Here is an 18,424-nt window from a genome sequence, read left to right on the forward strand (position 1 = left end):
AACAATATATTAAAATGGCCAAAAAACTCTATAACCCCAGAAAAAAACACTGACGATGGCCATAACCATACACTTCCTGTCAGCATGATGCTGAGAGGCATAATACACTGCACTAAGATAGTAGTGCAGTGTTTCAGAGAAACGATCAGATCAGTGGTGAAAGGTCGCTCTCTTATGGGAAAAACAAAAATAGAAAGGCAGAAATGCTGTAAAAAATAAATAAATCAAAAAGTAAATAAATACCGTATTTATCAGCATATAACACGCACTTTTTAGGCTAAAATTTTTAGCCTAAAGTCTATGTGCGTGTCATACGCCGATACACCCCCAGGAAAGGCAGGGGGAGAGAGTCCGTCGCTGTCCGCTTCTCTCCCCCTGCCTTTCCTGGGGTCTAGAGCCCTGCTGCCGGCCCTTCTCTCCCCCTGGCTATCGGCGCCGCTGCCCGTTCTGTCCCCCTGACTATCGGTGCCGGCGCCCCATTGCCTGCGCCGATAGCCAGGGGGGAGAGAAGCGGCGCCGACAGCCAGGGGGAGAGAAGGGGCAGCGGCACCCATTGCCGGCGCCGCTGCCCATTGCCTCCCCCCATCCCCGGTTGCAAAATTACCTGTTGCCGGGGTCGGGTCCGCGCTGCTTCAGGCCTCCGCTGTGCGTCCCCTGCGTCGTTGCTATGCACTGCACGGTGCGGCGCATGACGTCAGTGCGCCGCGCCGTGCAGTGCATAGCAACGACGCAGGGGACGCACAGCGGAGGCCTGAAGCAGCGCGGACCCGACCCCGGCAACAGGTAATTTTGCGACCGGGTATGGGGGGAGGCAACGGGGCAGCGGCGCCAGCAATGGGTGCCGCTGCCCCTTCTCTCCCCTTGGCTGTCGGCGCCGCTTCTCTCCCCCCTGGCTATCGGCGCAGGCAATGGGGCGAGGGCACCGATAGTCAGGGGGACAGAACGGGCAGCGGCGCCGATAGCCAGGGGGAGAGAAGGGCCGGCAGCAGGGCTCTAGACCCCAGGAAAGGCAGGGGGAGAGAAGCGGGAAGCGACGGCCTCTCTCCCCCTGCCTTTCCTGGTGGTGTATCGGGGTATACACGCGCACACACGCACCCTCATTTTACCATGGGTATTTGGGTAAAAAACTTTTTTTACCCAAATATCCTTGGTAAATTGAGGGTGCGTGTTATAGGCCGGTGCGTGGTATACCCCAATAAATACGGTAAAACTGATTATAGCCATGGTAATACATAGCCTGTAAACATATTGCTGAAATGCAGAATACACTGCACTTTAATTACAGAGCAGTGTATTATATGAGCAATCAGAAGATCACTTTTGATTGTCCTCTTTAAAAAAAACTTAAAGGCTAGGATCACACTCAGGAATTTCAATCCGGAATATTTATGGACAGATATTCCACGCGAACATTCACGTCCTCATAGATGGCAATCTATTCTGCACAGATTATGTCAAAACAAAGTTAAAGAATAAAAGACAAACGATTTATAAAACCATCACAGCAGACAACAGACATAAAACAATAACCCAAAAAAACTATTAAAAAAAATTAAATAATCCAAAAAAAAACTCCCATTAGCCATAACTAAACATTGCTTGTCAGCATAAGGCTGAAAGGCATAATATCCTGCACTATAATACCAGTGTAGTGTATTATATGAGCGATCTGAAGATCGCTGGTGAACGCCCTCTTGTAGGATTAGTTTAAAAAGTATAAAAAAAGAAACCGTCGATAATATAAAAAAGAAATAAACAAACTCTCTAAAAATATTTTTTTTTTTTAAAGAAAATATATAGAATTGTATTTAAAAAAAAATCTACAATAAAACCCCTGCATAATACACTATCATACTCGTGCAGTGTATTATTATATGAGCTATCAAAATATTTCTGGTTAACGCCCCTTCATCAAAATAGTTAGAAAGTTATAAATGAAAAAAAGGTTGATGAAATAATTAAAAATAACAACCCGGCCCCCCAAAAACATCCCTTTAAAAAGAAATTTTTGGGATCAAATATACAATTCAGAATAAAGAAAAAAATTAAAAATCCTCAAAAAGTTATAAAAACATTTCAAAATTAAAAGGCATACATTCCCATTACATAGTTAACTGTTGTTTATAATATAAACATTTTAAATAAAATATTTAATTAAAAAAACATCAAAAATATACATTATATTTATATAAAAAAGAAACATCTAGATCCGTGTGTTCCAATTTTTTTTTTGTTTATTTTTCTTATGCAGTTTCATAATTTCTGAGATAAGTAGTTATGGCCCTAGAGTGTTATATATATTTGCGTCTGTAGCATGTATCAGGAACATGTTATCATACCTGTGTCTTTTTACAGGTGACTGATGCCCGGTGAGAAGGTAAACGTGACATATACGCCCGTCAGCTGCAAGAAAGGAACCACGAGACAGGTAATTAATATTTATATTAATTACTGATAACAATTAGGCTAGATGTAAAATCTAGACCTGCAGAGATTTCATAGTCTCTCTCTTATACATGAAGATATATGTGTTGTTAATAAGTATATCGTCTATGGACAGCTTCTTATATAACACAACCATATCTCAGGTACAGAGATTAGGAACATTTATGATCCTTATTCTTTTTTTATTTTATTTTTAGGAATCCCCTTTTTCAATACTCTATAGAATAGACTGCACTGACTGCAGAGTTTACAAGTTTACTTTAGACTGTGGGCTGACTGACCGCAGACTTAAGACTTAACTGTAATAAGTAAAAAAAATCTATATTCCTTTTTTTTTTGTTTCAAATATATAATTATAGCCAAACACTATAGCCATAATAACACATAGCCTGTTAACAAAATGCTGACGGGCATAATACACTGCACTTTAATACTTTAATGCAGTGTATTATATAAGTGATATGAAGATCGCTGTTAAAAGCCCCCTTTATATAAAATTAAAGGCTAGGTTCACATTGCGGAATTTATAACTATTGACGGAGGCTCCACAGTGCATTGCCATCCCTATAGATGGCAATGTATTCTGCATGAATCATATCTAAAAAAAAGTTAAAAATAACCAATTTATAAAATAATTAACCTTGACCTCTACAAAATTACATATATATATATAGAGAGAGAGAGAGAGAGAAAAAGATATTAAAAATAACCCAACAAATATAAAAAATAACCCAACCCTCCCCTTACATTAGTCATAATTAAACATTGGCTGTCAACATAATGCTGACAGCTATAATACACTGCACTGTAATACTTGTGCAATGTATTATATGGGCGATGAGTAGATCGCTGGTAAAAGCCCTCTCTTGGGAAAAAAAAAAGAACAAAAAACAACAAGTTAAAAAAAAATTACTTAGCATAACACCCTTAAAAAACATTTAAAATTTTTTTTTTTAAAACACACAATAAAACCCCTGCTTTAAGTCCCTTAAAGGGGTACTCCCGTGGAAAACATTGTTTTATTTTTTAATCAACTGGTGCCAGAAAGTCGAACAGATTTGTAAATTACTTCTATTAAAAAATCTTAATCTTTTCCGTACTTTTTAGGGTCTGTATAATACAGAGGAAGTAGTTTTCTTTTTGGAACAGAGCTCTCTGCTGACATATCTGTCCATTTTAGGAAATGTCCAGAGCAGCATATGTTTGCTATGGGGATTTTCTCCTACTCTGGACAGTTCTTAAAATGGAAAGATGTGTCAGCAGAGAGCACTGTGCTCGTGATGTCAGCCGAGAGCACTGTGGTCATGATGTCAGCAGAGAGCTGTGTGTTCCAAAAAGAAAACCATTTCCTCTGTAGTATTTAGCAGCTAATAAGTACTGGAAGGATTAAGATTGTTTAATAGAAGTAATTTACAAATCTGTTTTACTTACTGGCACCAGTTGATTTAAAAAATAAAAAGTTTTCCACGGGAGTACCCCTTTAATGGGAATAGTTAAAAATTAATAAGACAAAAAACAAGGTTAATGAAATAATTTAAAAAAAATCTAAATCTCCGCCTCACCAAAAACATGCCTTTAAAAACATGTTTGGTATCAAATATTAAATATTAAACTCAGGAATTTCAATCCGGAATATTTATGGACAGATATTCCACGGGAACATTCACATCCTCATAGATGGCAATGTATTCTGCACAGATTGTGTCTAAACAAAGTTAAAAAATAAAAGACAAACGATTTATAAAACCATCAACCCCCACACCCACAAAAAATATATTTATGAAAACAAAACAAAATATATAAAAAATAACCCCAAAAATATTTTAACCTCTTAAGGACGCAGGGCGTATGGATACGCCCGGCATCCCGAGTCCTTAAGGACGCAGGGCGTATCCATACGCCCGTGGGAATTCCGGCCCCCACCGCTAGCCGGTTGGGGACCGGAGCCGGATGCCTGCTGAAATCGTTCAGCAGGCATCCCGGCATATCGCCCAGGGGGGTCATTATGCCCCCCCATGTCGACAATTCAGTCCAGCGATCTGCGGCGATTCCGGGTCAATCGGGTCTCCAGTGACCCGGTGACCCGGAATTACTGGCTGTTCGGGGCCGTCTCTGACGGCCTCGAACAGCCAGAGCCTGCAGGGGTGAGGTGGCACTGATGCCACCTCACGATCGCCCTGATTCGTCGGCCGGATTACCGGCCGACCAATCAGGGCGCCTGCTGCGGGCGTCACTCCCGCACCCGCTCCGCCCCTCGTCCGGAGGGCGTGAGCGGGTGCGGGAAGACGACCCCGGGTGCTGGGGACCCCGATCCCCGGCGTCCATGTTGGGATCGGGGCCCCAGGAGCGACGGCGGCGGCGAGGGACAGTCCAGCGATGAAGCAACAGCAGGAGGTGAGTTACAGCCTCCTGCTGTTGCTTAGCAACAGCTCCCAGCATGCAAAAAGGGCATGCTGGGAGCTGTAGTTATGCAACAGCAGGAGGCAGACCACCACAACTCCCAGCATTCCCTTATGGGCATGCTGGGACTTATGGTTTTGCAACAGCTGGAGGCACATTATTTCTATGGAAAAGTGTACCTTCAGCTGTTGTATAACTACAACTCCCAGCTTGCACAAACAGCTAAAGTGCATGCTGGGAGTTGTAGTGGTGCATCTGCTGGTTGCATAACTACAACTCCCAGCATGCCCGTTGGCTGTCGGTGACTGCTGAGAGTTGTAGTTTTGCAACAGCTGAAGGCACACTGGTTGTGAAACTTAGAGTTTTTTTTTTACCTAACTCAGTGTTTCACGACCGAAGTGCCTCCAGCTGTTGCAAACTACAACTCTCAGCAGTCACCTTACACCATGCACCGTACATGCTGGGAGTTGTAGTTTTGCAACAGCTGGAGGCACACTGGTTTTGAAACACTGAGTAAGGTCATAAACTCCGTGATACATAACCAGTGTGCCTACAGCTGTTGCAAAACTAAAACTCTCAGCATGTACAGTCTGTCAGCGCATGCTGGGAGTTTTAGTTTTGCAACAGCTGGAGGTCCCCCCCAATGTGAATGTACAGGGTACACTCACATGGGCGGAGGCTTACAGTAAGTATCAGGCTGCAAGTTTGAGCTGCAGCAAATTTTCTGCAACAGCTCAAACTGCCAGCGAGAAACTACTGTGAACCCCCGCCCGTGCGACTGTACCCTAAAAACACTACACTACACTACCACAAAAAATTAAATAAAAAGTAAAAAACACTACATACACACATACCCCTACACAACCCCCCTCCCCTCCCCAATAAAAATGAAAAACATCTGGTACGCCATGGTTTCCAAAACGGAGCCTCCAGGTGTTGCAAAACAACAACTCCCAGTATTGTCGGACAGCCGTTGACTGTCCAGGCATGCTGGGAGTTTTGCAACAGCTGGAGGCCCCCTGTTTGGGAATCACTGGCGTAGAATACCCCTATGTCCACCCCTATGCAATCCCTAATTTAGGCCTCAAATGCGCATGGCGCTCTCACTTTGGAGCCCTGTCGTATTTCAAGGCAACAGTTAAGGGTCACATATGGGGCATCGCCGTACTCGGGAGAAATTGGGCTTCAAATTTTGGGGGGTATTTTCTGCTTTTACCCTTTTTAAAAATGTAAAGTTTTTGGGAAAAGAAGCATTTTAGGTAAAATTTTTTTTATTTTTTTTACATATGCAATAGTCGTGAAACGCCTGTGGGGTATTAAGGTTCACTTAACCCCTTGTTACGTTCCCCGAGGGGTCTAGTTTCCAAAATGGTATGCCATGTGGGTATTTTTTGCGGTCCTGGCACCATAGGGGCTTCCTAAATGCGGCATGCCCCCAGAGCAAAATTTGCTTTCAAAAAGCCAAATGTGACTCCTTCTCTTCTGAGACCTGTAGTGCGCCAACAGAGCACTTTTCACCCCCATATGGGGTGTTTTCTGAATCGGGAGAAATTGGGCTTCAAATTTTGGGGTGTATTTTCTGCTATTACCCTTTTTAAAAATGTAAAACTTTAGGGAAACCAAGCATTTTAGGTAAAAAAAAATTTTTTTTTTTACATATGCAAAAGTCGTGAATCACCTGTGGGGTATTAAGGTTCACATTACCCCTTGTTACGTTCCCCGAGGGGTCTAGTTTCCAAAATGGTATGCCATGTGGGGTTTTTTGCAGTTCTGGCACCATAGGGGCTTCCTAAAGGTGACATGCCCCCCAAAAACCATTTGACGCTCCTTCCCTTCTGAGCACTCTACTGCGCCCGCCGAACACTTTACATAGACATATGACGTATGTGCTTACTCGAGAGAAATTGGGTTTCAAATACAAGTAAAAATTTTCTCCTTTTTACCCCTTGCAAAAATTCAAAAATTGGGTCTACAAGAACAAGCGAGTGTAAAAAATGAAGATTGTGTATTTTCTCCTTCACTTTGCTGCTATTCCTGTGAAACCCGTAAAGTATTAAAACGCTTACTGAATGTCATTTTGAATACTTTCGGGGGTGCAGTTTTTATAATGGGGTCATTTATGGGGTATTTCTAATATGAAGACCCTTCAAATCCACTTCAAACCTGAACTGGTCCCTGAAAAAAAGCGGGTTTCAAAATTTTGTGAAAAATTGGAAAATTGCTGCGGAAATTTGAAGCCTTCTGATGTCTTCCAAAAGTAAAAACTCATCAATTTTATGATGCAAATATAAAGTAGACATATTGTATATGTGAATAAAAGAAAAAATTATTTTGAATATCCATTTTCCTTACAAGCAGAGAGCTTCAAAGTTAGAAAAATGCAAAATTTTCAAATTTTTCATCAAATTTTGGGATTTTTCACCAAGAAAGGATGCAAGTTACCAAAAAATTTTACCACTACGTTAAAGTAGAATATGTCACGAAAAAACAATCTCGGAATCAGAATGATAACTAAAAGCATTCCAGAGTTATTAATGTTTAAAGTGACAGTGGTCAGATGTTCAAAAAATGGCCGAGTCCTTAAGGTGAAAAAGGGCTCAGTCCTTAAGGGGTTAAAAAAACCAAAATAATCCGATGCCTCTGAGGTAGGTCTCGATGCTGTGCTCTCTCAAGAAGTTAACGGGGAAGAGCATCCCGTTGTCTTTCTCAGCCGCAAACTGACCCCGGCCGAGACCAGGTATAGTATAGTGGAGACATAGTGCCTGGCCATTAAGTGGGCACTCAAGTCTCTCCGCTATTATCTGTAGTGTTGAGCGGCATAGGCCATATTCGAATTCGTAAATATATGGACAAATATTCGCATATTCGTAATATTCTCGTTTAATTTTCGCGTATGTGAAAATTCGTGCATGCGAAAATTTACATATGCGAAAATTTACATATGCGAAAATTAGCATATACTAAAATTAACATAAGCGAAAATTCGCATATGCGAAAATTCGCACACTAGTCTCACACAGTAGTATTAGAGCCTTCTTTACACCACACAAGCTGGAAGCAGAGAGGGATGATCACTGTGATGTGTACTGTGAAAATAAAAAAAATAAAAAACAATATTCGTAATTACGAATATATAGTGCTATATTCGCGAATAAAATTCGCATTGCGAATATTCGCGAGCAACACTAATTATCTGTTGGGGAGGAAGTTTCATCTCGTGACAGATCATTCCCCCCTTAAGTGGATGTGCTAAACCAAGGACAAAAATGCCATGGTCACCAGGTGGTTTTTGTCTTTGCAGAATTTCAAGTTTAGGGTTGAACACAGGGCGGGTTGGTTGCTAGGCAATGCCGATGCCCTATCCCGAGTCCACTGTTGCACAAGTGTTCACCCCCTCAGGGCTGAACAAGGAGGGGGTATGTGAGAAGGTGAAGGGCATTGTAGTCTATGGTTGGTATGTGTCATCAAGGCTCCTGGCCTTGGTGAAGTAAGAGCCGGCAATTGTACAGTGTCTGTGCTGCAATGCAGACTGACACTGTTGCTGTAGTATGGCTAAAAAAGCCAATCCGGGTTGGTTCTTACTGGGAATGGTCAAGTGTTGGGTGGGGGCCATTCCCCACAATCCAGGCCGTCTCTTGTTGGCCTTAAAGGCAGGCTGCTCCACCAGCTGAGGGGGATTTGCATGTTGTAGCTCACACTGCCAGAGAGCTGAGTTTTGAGATCTTTCTTGTGGAGTGTGGAAGCTGATGAGCAGCACGCCTGGAGGCTTGGAAAAGACTTGCTTGATGGACTCAAACGACTTTTGGACTTTTGTTACTTTTTCTTTGATCTGCATTTAAGACTGTTTGCTGTTTGCCAAGTGTGAATAAAACACTGAACTTTGATTTGAAAAGTCCTGTTTCCGTGCCTCTATACGGCAACCGCACCTGTCTGCAAGAGCGAGTCATCACACTTAGTAAATATAGTAAATATAGTAAATATTGTGTTCAATCACAGCTAACACGGTTAAGATTTAAAAATCTCAAGTATTTTCTTCTCTGAAGACTTTTGTCATTGTTTCTGTAAAACCATTGTTTGCCAGACCCCTTGGTTTCTGTCTACATGTCTCTTAGAATAGATAACACCTTTGCAAACATTCAAAGGAATACACATTTCTAGAGATACTGTGATCTTTCAATGAACTCCACTTAGACCTGCTTACTTGGGGCCTTCTGAGACAACATGGCGGACATTTTGCCATGTTTTATCTTTCATATATATTTCATATTATAACATCTGATTATATCGGTACCAAATAGCCTGACACCATACTTGAAAAGGGTCGCCTCAAAGGAAGATCTACAGTATGCATACTATCTCTCTTCTCCACCCAAGATTCATAATCAAGCCGAGCCTGCTGCCAGGCCTGCCTAGTGAGCTCCCCCGGATCCCCCAGAAACGACATGTAAGCTGTCCTCAATTTTTCCCCTTCTCTCTCAACTGATGGGTAACGCATTTCTTCAATTTGGACATATGTGCCATAATGCGGCATATGTGCCACAATGTGCCATAACACAGCTTTTGCTGTCTCTTAATACACTTTCAGGTCAATAACCAGGGAGGCATTATGGGTCTCGTATTCCAGCCACCAATGTTTCAGCAATTGCCTAAACCCGAAATAATCATGTTTCACTAGCGCTGGATGGGATAGAGTGTATCTGTACCCGACAACTGCTGCTACACTATAAATACGTTGCCCTGTAAATATGTATTAAATATATAAACAATATGAAAATATATGCACATAGTGTGCGCTGTTTTTGGTACAATTAGCATAAATGAGACATGTTTCACGTTATTTACATACCTATGTTTAGAGCAGTGAAGAAAAATGGTGTGAGGCTAGTAGTATACACTTGTAGAGGTAATGATTGCTCAGTTGCTATGGGAGATATACAACAAAAACATTAGCATTAAAGAAATTGCAGTCTCTATTACCTGCGGTTTACCTTATTCTAATAGTAATTAGTACCTGGTCGTGTACTCTTTATATGTGTTCCTTTCTGCTATCCCTTATAAGCAGAGCCTGGGTACTGTATAGTTACATGTAGATGGTACTATCAGGAGTAAGAAATATATCGGTGGTTATTACACAATACAATGGACTGTATGTTTATTCCACACTATAAAATACCTGATGGTAAAGACCTCTTTAGGTATGTCCTCTGATGTTTTTACATTGAGATAAGTAATGCCACTAAATGAGGAAATATTATAGTAGTGTTATAAGGAGCACAGCGTTATATGCTCCATTAGTCCCCTTTTGGCTCCCGGGTACCTGTATCCTGCCGTGTGATGTTTCCGTGTGGGCTCCGATTGTGGGTCCTACAGCAGTTGCGAATCTGGTTTCCTCCTTAGACTCCCGATGATGTCCGGTTGGTAGTTGGTAGCGTGGAGAGCAGCGGGAGCGCGCCCCGGCCGGTGGTGCCTCAACCAGACTGCTTACACGCTACGGGATGAATAAAGTTGTAGATGGTTTGGCCTAGTGACGTCACTACTGGTGCCGAAGTGTCCCACAAAACCTATCAACGTGTTTTGGAAACGGACGGTTTCCTTCGTCTGGATAGCTGCCGTGGGTTCATTCATCCTTCTTATAACAGAGTGGTGTTAACCCCTGAGTGGCCGCATCGAGAGTACAATGGAGGAGATCAGCGCTATCCTATAGGAGTTCAGTCAGTTATATTAAGAGTTGTTTAAGGATATCTTCAAAGTGGAAAAAAAGGGTATTTTGGAAAATGTTTAGTTTGTTCTATAAAATGCAAACAGTTCTAGCTCTGCATTCAGTCCATGAGGGGCTAGAGAATTTAAATTAAAAATCCATTTGGTCTCTGCTCTGGATAGTTGGGAGATATAATTTCCTCCCCTCCAGTGGGGGGGGGGGGGGGTGATTTTTTCTATAGCAAAAAAACTCGAACTTTTTGCAGATTGATTATGCCTCTGTTTATAATGAAAGGATAAGGGATGGCCATCATGGCCGCGCTGGATGTTGTATATGTGTTCTTTAATTCTGATTCCCAACTGCCTTTTTGTGTGCCCTACATATGTTTTATTGCAGGGGCACCGTATTGCATATATCACACCCTGGGTCTTACAATGGATATGACTCCTAATTTTACATTCGGTTCCCTCTTGTTCATTTTTCACACTGGTTACAGGGTGACGGTTTTCCATAATTTTATAGGCAGGACACATCTTGCATGGAAAGAACCCATTTTTCAGGGCTAAGAAATTTGCTCTTCCTTTAGTCTGTTCTTTGTATTTGTTATAGTTTTATTACGTACAGTGGGCGCTATTTTATTCCCAATATTTTGGGCCTTTTTATAGACAAAAGACGGATTTTTCGGGGGTATATCGCCCAGAATTTTATCCTCTAGTAAAATGTTCCAGTAATTTTTTTACTATTTTCTGAAAAGTAAAACTCTGTTTATTATACTGTGTTATTATTGGTATTCTTGTTATTTCTTTAATTATTTCTTGTTTTTTTGTTTTTTCTTTAACTGAAATTAGATCCCCTCTATTTGTATTAAGTACTGGTTCCTGTATATTTCTTATACCCTTTGCTAATGAACTTTTCCTTTAGAACCTTTGCTTCTTGGTTAAACTGTGTCTCCTCTGTGCAGTTTCTGCAAAGACGTAAAAACTGACTCCTGGGGATATTCTTTAACCAAATGGGTAAGTGGCAACTGTCAATATGGATGTAACTGTTACTGTCTGTAGGTTTGGTATATGTTTGTGTGGATATTTGGTTGTTTAAGATATTAATGGTAAGATCTAAAAAGTGAACTGTAGTCTGACTAAAAGAAGCCGTAAATTTTAAAAATAAGTCATTTTTATTGATCTCAGTTAAAAATAAAGTCAGACTTTCAGTGCCTCCCCTCAAAATAAATAAAACGTCATCAATAAACCTCCGCCATAGGACGAGGTTCGCGATCACAGGTTACCATTGGGGAAGATATTGGATTCCTCCCATAATCCTACGTGCAGATTAGAGTAACTTGGCGCGAACTTCGTCCCCATGGCGGTTCCCCATTGTTGGTTATAAAATGATCCTTCATAGTTAAAATAATTATGATTCAAAATAAAACTAATACATTCACCTATAAAATTAACTTGATTAATAGGCATATTTTGTAGGTTTAGAAAATGTTCTGACGCCTGGTGACCCGTTTTATGCTCTATCACTGTATAGAGACGTGATGTCTAGGGTGCCAATAATAAAATCTTCTCTCCATGTAATTGAATTTAATAACTGTAATACATGGGCCATATCTTTTAAAAATGCTGGGAGCTTCGTAACACACGGTTGGAGGTGGCTGTCTATATATTTCGATAAGTTGGCTGTAAGACACCCTATCCCCGATATAATGGGCCTCTCCGGTGGATTTTTAGTACATTTATGGATTTTTGGGATATGATAAAAGACGGGAATTCTAGGGTCATTTGTGGCAACAATATCCCTTTCCTTTTTTGTTAGAATTTCCGTTTTCATTCCCTCTTCCAATAATTGGTTTAGTTCTTTTTGATATATTGTTGTAGGGTCAGCTCGTAGTTTTTGGTATGTCTGAGTGTCATCCAGAAGGCGCATACATTCCCGATGGTACATATCATTGTCCAGAATCACTATACTGCCCCCTTTATCGGCTGGTCGAATTACTATATTGTTGTTTGTAAACTTTTTAATGCTTGAATTTCCTGTGGGTTTAAATTCAGTTTTTGATTAGTTTTTATTTTTCGTAAGTCTCTAGTTACCATGTTCTCGAAGGCATGCATCGCATCCGAATACTCCGTGCGGAAAAAATCTGGATTTATTTTTGAGATCCGTGTGGATATAGACGGTGTCTGTTGAGTAATTGGATGCGTTAATACTATTTTTTGAGGGTTTTTCAAAAAGTATTTTTTTAAAGTTAGGGTCCTCATGAACTTTTTTATGCCTATATAGGCTTCAAACTTATTAATGGGACGAGTGGGGGCATATTTTAAACCCTTCTGTAACAATTTTTGTTCTCCAAAGGTTAGGATATGGCTGCTGATATTGAATACTTTTTGTTGTTGCTCCTTTTCCTCTATTATTGGTATCTTTTTTTTGGAGAGCTTCCTGCCCCTTTTGCCTCTTTTACGGGGGCCCTCCTTTTTTGAAAAAAAATCCTGTTTTAAATTCCTTTGTTTTTGAGGTGCATTAATTTTTTGTTTTGGTCTTGTGTCTCCAGTTTTGTCCACATATTTCAATGGGCGTGCTGGATTTCTTTTTGTGCTGGTACTACCTTCCTCCAACTGAAGCGGTGAATATCTATTTTCTACGTTAAGACTATATTAAACCGTTGTTTTAGGAGTAGTATATGTAAGCATATCAGTCATTTGATTGCCAAAGGTCTTTGAATGCATATCCTTTTTGTGGTTGTTAATTGCTTGAGAGTAGGTTAATGCCTCCCCCCTACTCGGATTTTCAGTTTCTGAGCTGTTAGCTCTATTAGTATTTTCAATGTGTACTGGGTCATGTATAGTGAGTATGGATAAATTTAATTCCTCAGACTGTTCTTGTTTCTCATGATCCCCCTATACTGCATCCACAGTTTCTAGTTCATCATAATTAAATGATCTTCCCTGCTAGTCTCACTATGTATGATTGTGGAATCTCTATTTAATTTTCTAAAGCCTAAACCCATTCTCCCTTGCCAACCCTTGGGGGAAGCGTCAAATATAATCTGTGCCTTTTGGCACTGTATCTGCACTTTGGAAATTTCGGGGGCATGGTCGGAAATTACAAGGTCCGCAATACGGCTATGCAACACCCGGGATACTAGTGAGTGAGTAACAAAAACATGATCTATGCGAGACTATGAGTCCTGTAAATAGGAATAATGCGTGTACTCACGTGAGTCAGTGTGCAAAAGGCACCACATGTCAACCAGTCCTAACTGAGTCGCCCATTTGCATAAGACTGTTTCCCTTCGTCTTCCCTGTGAACGGACACCAAGTCTGTTACTCTGTCTATCTTACTTCCAACTGTGACATCACATCATTGAAATCACCTGCCACAACTTTATCAGTCGTGGTACTATGTTGAAGCTGAGCAGTGTATGGTCCATTTGAACTTTACACATTCAAAATCTCACACTCTCCAGATTGGGATCGCAAAAGCATTTTACACCATCTACCTTCCACATCATGAGACACTGAAAGGATCTCATGCTGAAATGCCTTGCGTATCAGGATTAGAACACCAGCCTTACGCCCCACTGAAGGGGAACCAACCCAACCACCTTCCCAACCCACCATCTCCTCATCTTTATGAAATCAGCCTCCTCCAAATGTGTCTCTTGCAGTAGAGCAATATCAGGGGAGTGTGACTTAAGGTGCCGTAGCACCATACCACGCTTTTCGGGCAACCTGAGCCCTTTAACATTCGAGGAGATAACTCTCATTATTTAAGTAAACAAAGGGAAGCGTTAGGCAATACCAAGAAAACATATGAGTAATATTCTTAGAGCCTGAACACTGAAAACCAATACATAGAACCGTCCTGGTAAAAAACTTGCAGGACTGCAGGGTATAAGAGAGCAAAGCGGATCTGGCGTTTTTGAAGCTCAGAGCAAAGGGGCGACAGCAATTTGTGCCGTCTGGCCACCTCCAACATAAAATCACCAAAGATGAGCAACTTGCTTCCCTCCAGAAAAAGTCCTTCCTTTCATTGGCGTAATGCCCTCTGTAAGTCCACCTTGTCTGTAAAATCCAGATACTTGACAATGACTTGCCTCGGTCGATCAAAGCTTGGTGAAGTTCCTTACATAGTTAGTATGGTTGAAAAAAGACATACGTCCATCAAGTCCAACCAGGGGATTGAAGGGAAGGATGTAAGGGGATAAGGGAAAGGGATGTAGTTTTATAATTCTGCATAAGCATTAATGTTATTTTGTTCCAGGAATGTATCTAACCCTGCTTTAAAGCTGTTAATTGTTCCTGCTGTGACCAGTTCCTGAGGTAGACCGTTCCATAAATTCACAGTCCTCACGGTAAAGAAGGCGTGCCGCCCCTTTAGACTAAACCTTTTCTTCTCCAGACGGAGGGAGTGCCCCCTCGTCCTTTGGGGGGGTTTAACCTGGAACAGTTTTTCTCCATATTTTTTGTATGGGCCATTTATATACTTATATACGTTTATCATATCCCCCCTTAAACGTCTCTTCTCAAGACTAAACAATTGTAACTCCTTTAATCGCTCCTCATAGCTAAGATGTTCCATGCCCCATATTAGTTTAGTCGCGCGTCTCTGCACCCTTTCCAACTCCGCAGTGTCCCTTTTATGAACAGGCGACCAAAACTGAACAGCATATTCCAGGTGAGGCCGTACCAATGCTTTATAAAGGGGGAGTATTATGTCCCTGCCCCTCGAGTCCATGCCTCTTTTTATACATGACAATATCCTGCCGGCTTTGGAAGCAGCAGCCTGACATTGCATGCTATTCTGTAGTCTGTGATCTACAAGTACACCCAGATCCTTCTCTACCAGTGACTCTGACAGTTTAATCCCCCCTAAGACATACGATGCATGCAGGTTATTAGTACCCAGATGCATAACTTTACATTTATCCACATTGAACCTCATTTGCCAAGTGGATGCCCAGACACTTAGTCTATCCAAGTCATCTTGTAACTTATGCACATCCTCTATAGACTGTACCGTGCTACAAAGCTTGGTGTCATCTGCAAAGATAGAAATAGAGCTGTTAATACCATCCTCTATATCATTGATAAATAAATTAAACAGCAGCGGGCCCAGTACTGAACCTTGGGGTACACCAGTAATAACCGGGGACCAATCAGAGTACGAATCATTGACCACCACTCTCTGGGTACGATCCATGAGCCAGTGTTCAATCCAGTTACAAACTAAAGTTTCCAAGCCCAAGGACCTTAACTTACCTGTCAGATGTCTGTGAGGGACAGTATCAAACGCTTTGGCAAAATCCAGAAACACTATATCCACAGCCATTCCTCTGTCAAGGCTTCTACTCACCTCTTCATAAAAGCAAATTAGATTGGTTTGACAACTTCTATCCTTAGTAAACCCATGCTGGCTATCACTTATAATACTATTATCCCCTATGTATTCCTGTATGTAATCCCTTATAAGTCCTTCAAACAATTTACCCACAATGCACGTTAGACTTACCGGTCTATAATTGCCTGGCGAAGACCTAGAGCCCTTCTTGAAGATTGGTACCACATTAGCCTTGCGCCAGTCCCTTGGCACAATACCAGACACCAGAGAATCTCTAAATATCATGAACAAGGGTACAGATATTACTGAACTTACCTCTCTAAGAACTCTTGGGTGTAGTCCATCCGGCCCTGGAGATTTGCTTACATTTACTTTACTTAACTTACCTTGTACCATCTCTACATTAAGCCAGTTCAGTACATTACATGATGTGTTACCAGCACTGACCTGTCCAATGTCAGCTCCTTCTTCCATAGTATATACAGAACTAAAGAACCCATTCAGTAGCTCCGCCTTCTCTTGATCGCCCGTGACAACCTCCCCATTATCATTATTAAGGGGTCCTACATGCTCTGTCCTTGGTTTTTTTGTATTTATATATCTAAAAAAATATTTAGGATTAGTTTTGCTTTCTTCGGCCACCTGTCTCTCATTTTGAATTTTTGCTGTTTTTATTACATTTTTACAGATTTTATTAAGCTCCTTGTACTGTTTAAATGTTATAGCTGACCCATCAGATTTGAATTTTTTGAAGGCTATTTTTTTGTTGTTTATTGCTCTTTTAACCTCATTTGTCAGCCATGTAGGATTTAGTTTTAATCGTTTATATTTGTTCCCCTTTGGTATATATTTAGCTGTATAGTTATTTAGAGTTGATTTAAAGATGTCCCATTTACCTTCTGCATCAGCATTTGAGAAAACCTCCCCCCAGTCTATGTCCTGTAGTGCAGCCCTCAACCCAGGGAAGTTTGCCTTTTTAAAGTTATATGTTTTTGCTTTCCCCGTCTGTCTTTGTTTTCTACATTTTAAGTCAAAAGTAACTATATTGTGGTCGCTATTACCAAGGTTTTCCCTCACAGTTACATTACCAACCAGCTCTGCGTTGTTGGAAATGATCAGATCCAACAAGGCATCACTTCTTGTTGGGTCCTCCACAAACTGGCCCATAAAATTATCCTGCAATAAATTTAGGAATTGTCGCCCCTTTGTAGTTTTAGCCAACCCCGGTCCTTGTCAGGATCAGAGCGAATATCAGGGCCCCTACATCTTTAAGGTAAGACCAGAAATTGCGGTAGCACCGACTCGCAGATATGACGCAAGTGACGAGTAGGGACCTGTTCAGGAATGCCCACGATCCTTAAATTGTTCCTCCTTGAACGATCGTCCACTTTATCCCATAACCGCCTGTTTTCTTTCTCAATCTCAGCCATCCTGTCAGACAGAGCGCCCGTAACGTGCTCCAACCCCTGCATTCTATCATCCACCTCTTTTAGCTGGTGAGTGAGCTCTGCCACCTCCATCTGTAATTGTGCCAGGGAGGCCTGAACAGAAGCACTAACCGTGTACTGTAGCCTTTTAGCGACCTCCTTCATGAGCCGAACATAATCAATCTGGAACAAATCCCTATCCTCTCCCTATTCAGCTCTGCCTTGGCTTTTAGTGCAATTCCTGTGGCCCATCCTCAGCAAATATCTTTCCATGTAATCCCACCACCTTGATGTTGGAGGTAGAGCACCCAAGCAGGAGTCAACGATGCAGATTAGCAGAGAAATGCCGAGACTGGGTGCGGAGCTGATGTGCACGCATCCTTACAGCATGACTCCGGAACCGGAAATCGTCATGTTACATTTTAACATAGGATCCCTTATTTGATAGCAGCTTCCCAAGTCTTGCATCCATTGTACTTGTGAGTTTTAGTACAGCTTCTGCATGAATTTGTTTGCAAGATGTCAGAATAGCCTCCCAGAGCTGCTGTTTGGATGTAAACTGCTTCCCACACTCATAGATCTTTTGTTTGAGGATGCTCCAAAGGTTCTCAATAGGATTGAGGTCAGGGGAGGATGGAGGCCCCACCATGACTTTCTCTCCTTTTTATACCCATAGCAGCCATTGATGCTGAGGTATTCTTTGTGGCATGAGATTGTGCATTATCATGTATGAAGAGGATTTTATGACGCAAAGCATAGTTCTTCCTTCTGTAGCAGGGAAGAAAGTGGTCAATCAGAAACTCCTCATACTTTGCAGAGGTCATCTTTACACCTTCGGGGACCCTAAAGGGGCTGACCAGCTCTCTTTCCATGATTCCAGCCCAAAACATGACTCCACCACCGCTTTGCTGACGTTGCAGCCTTTTTTGGAACAGGGTGGCTGTCCACCAACCATCTCCTACTCCATCCATCCAATGGTCCATGGACCATTCAGAGTTGCACTGCACTCATCAGTGAACTGGACTGTTTGAAAATGAATCTTCATGCATTTTTCTGCCCAGTGCAGCCATTTCTGTTTGTGAGCATTGGTTAATGGTGGCTGAATAGATGGTTTATG

The 18,424-nt window shown here is 41.6% G+C and overlaps 1 protein-coding gene and 1 long non-coding RNA gene across 3 annotated transcripts in view; one reads left to right on the forward strand and one right to left on the reverse strand.

Moving 5' to 3' along the window:
* LOC130275637 (coiled-coil domain-containing protein 134-like) overlaps window positions 1-18,424 on the reverse strand; it is a 318,762-nt gene that overhangs the window by 197,186 nt on the left and 103,152 nt on the right. The window lies entirely within an intron of this gene.
* LOC130275639 (uncharacterized) overlaps window positions 1-18,424 on the forward strand; it is a 190,705-nt gene that overhangs the window by 124,735 nt on the left and 47,546 nt on the right. For both annotated transcript variants that reach the window (XR_008844855.1, XR_008844854.1), the window contains exon 2: window positions 11,465-11,556. This is a non-coding gene — a long non-coding RNA (uncharacterized LOC130275639). The remainder of the gene's footprint in view (window positions 1-11,464; window positions 11,557-18,424) is intronic.

The sequence above is a fragment of the Hyla sarda genome, chromosome 6 (genome assembly GCF_029499605.1).
Source record: "Hyla sarda isolate aHylSar1 chromosome 6, aHylSar1.hap1, whole genome shotgun sequence".
In the NCBI taxonomy this organism is placed as follows: domain Eukaryota; kingdom Metazoa; phylum Chordata; class Amphibia; order Anura; family Hylidae; genus Hyla; species Hyla sarda.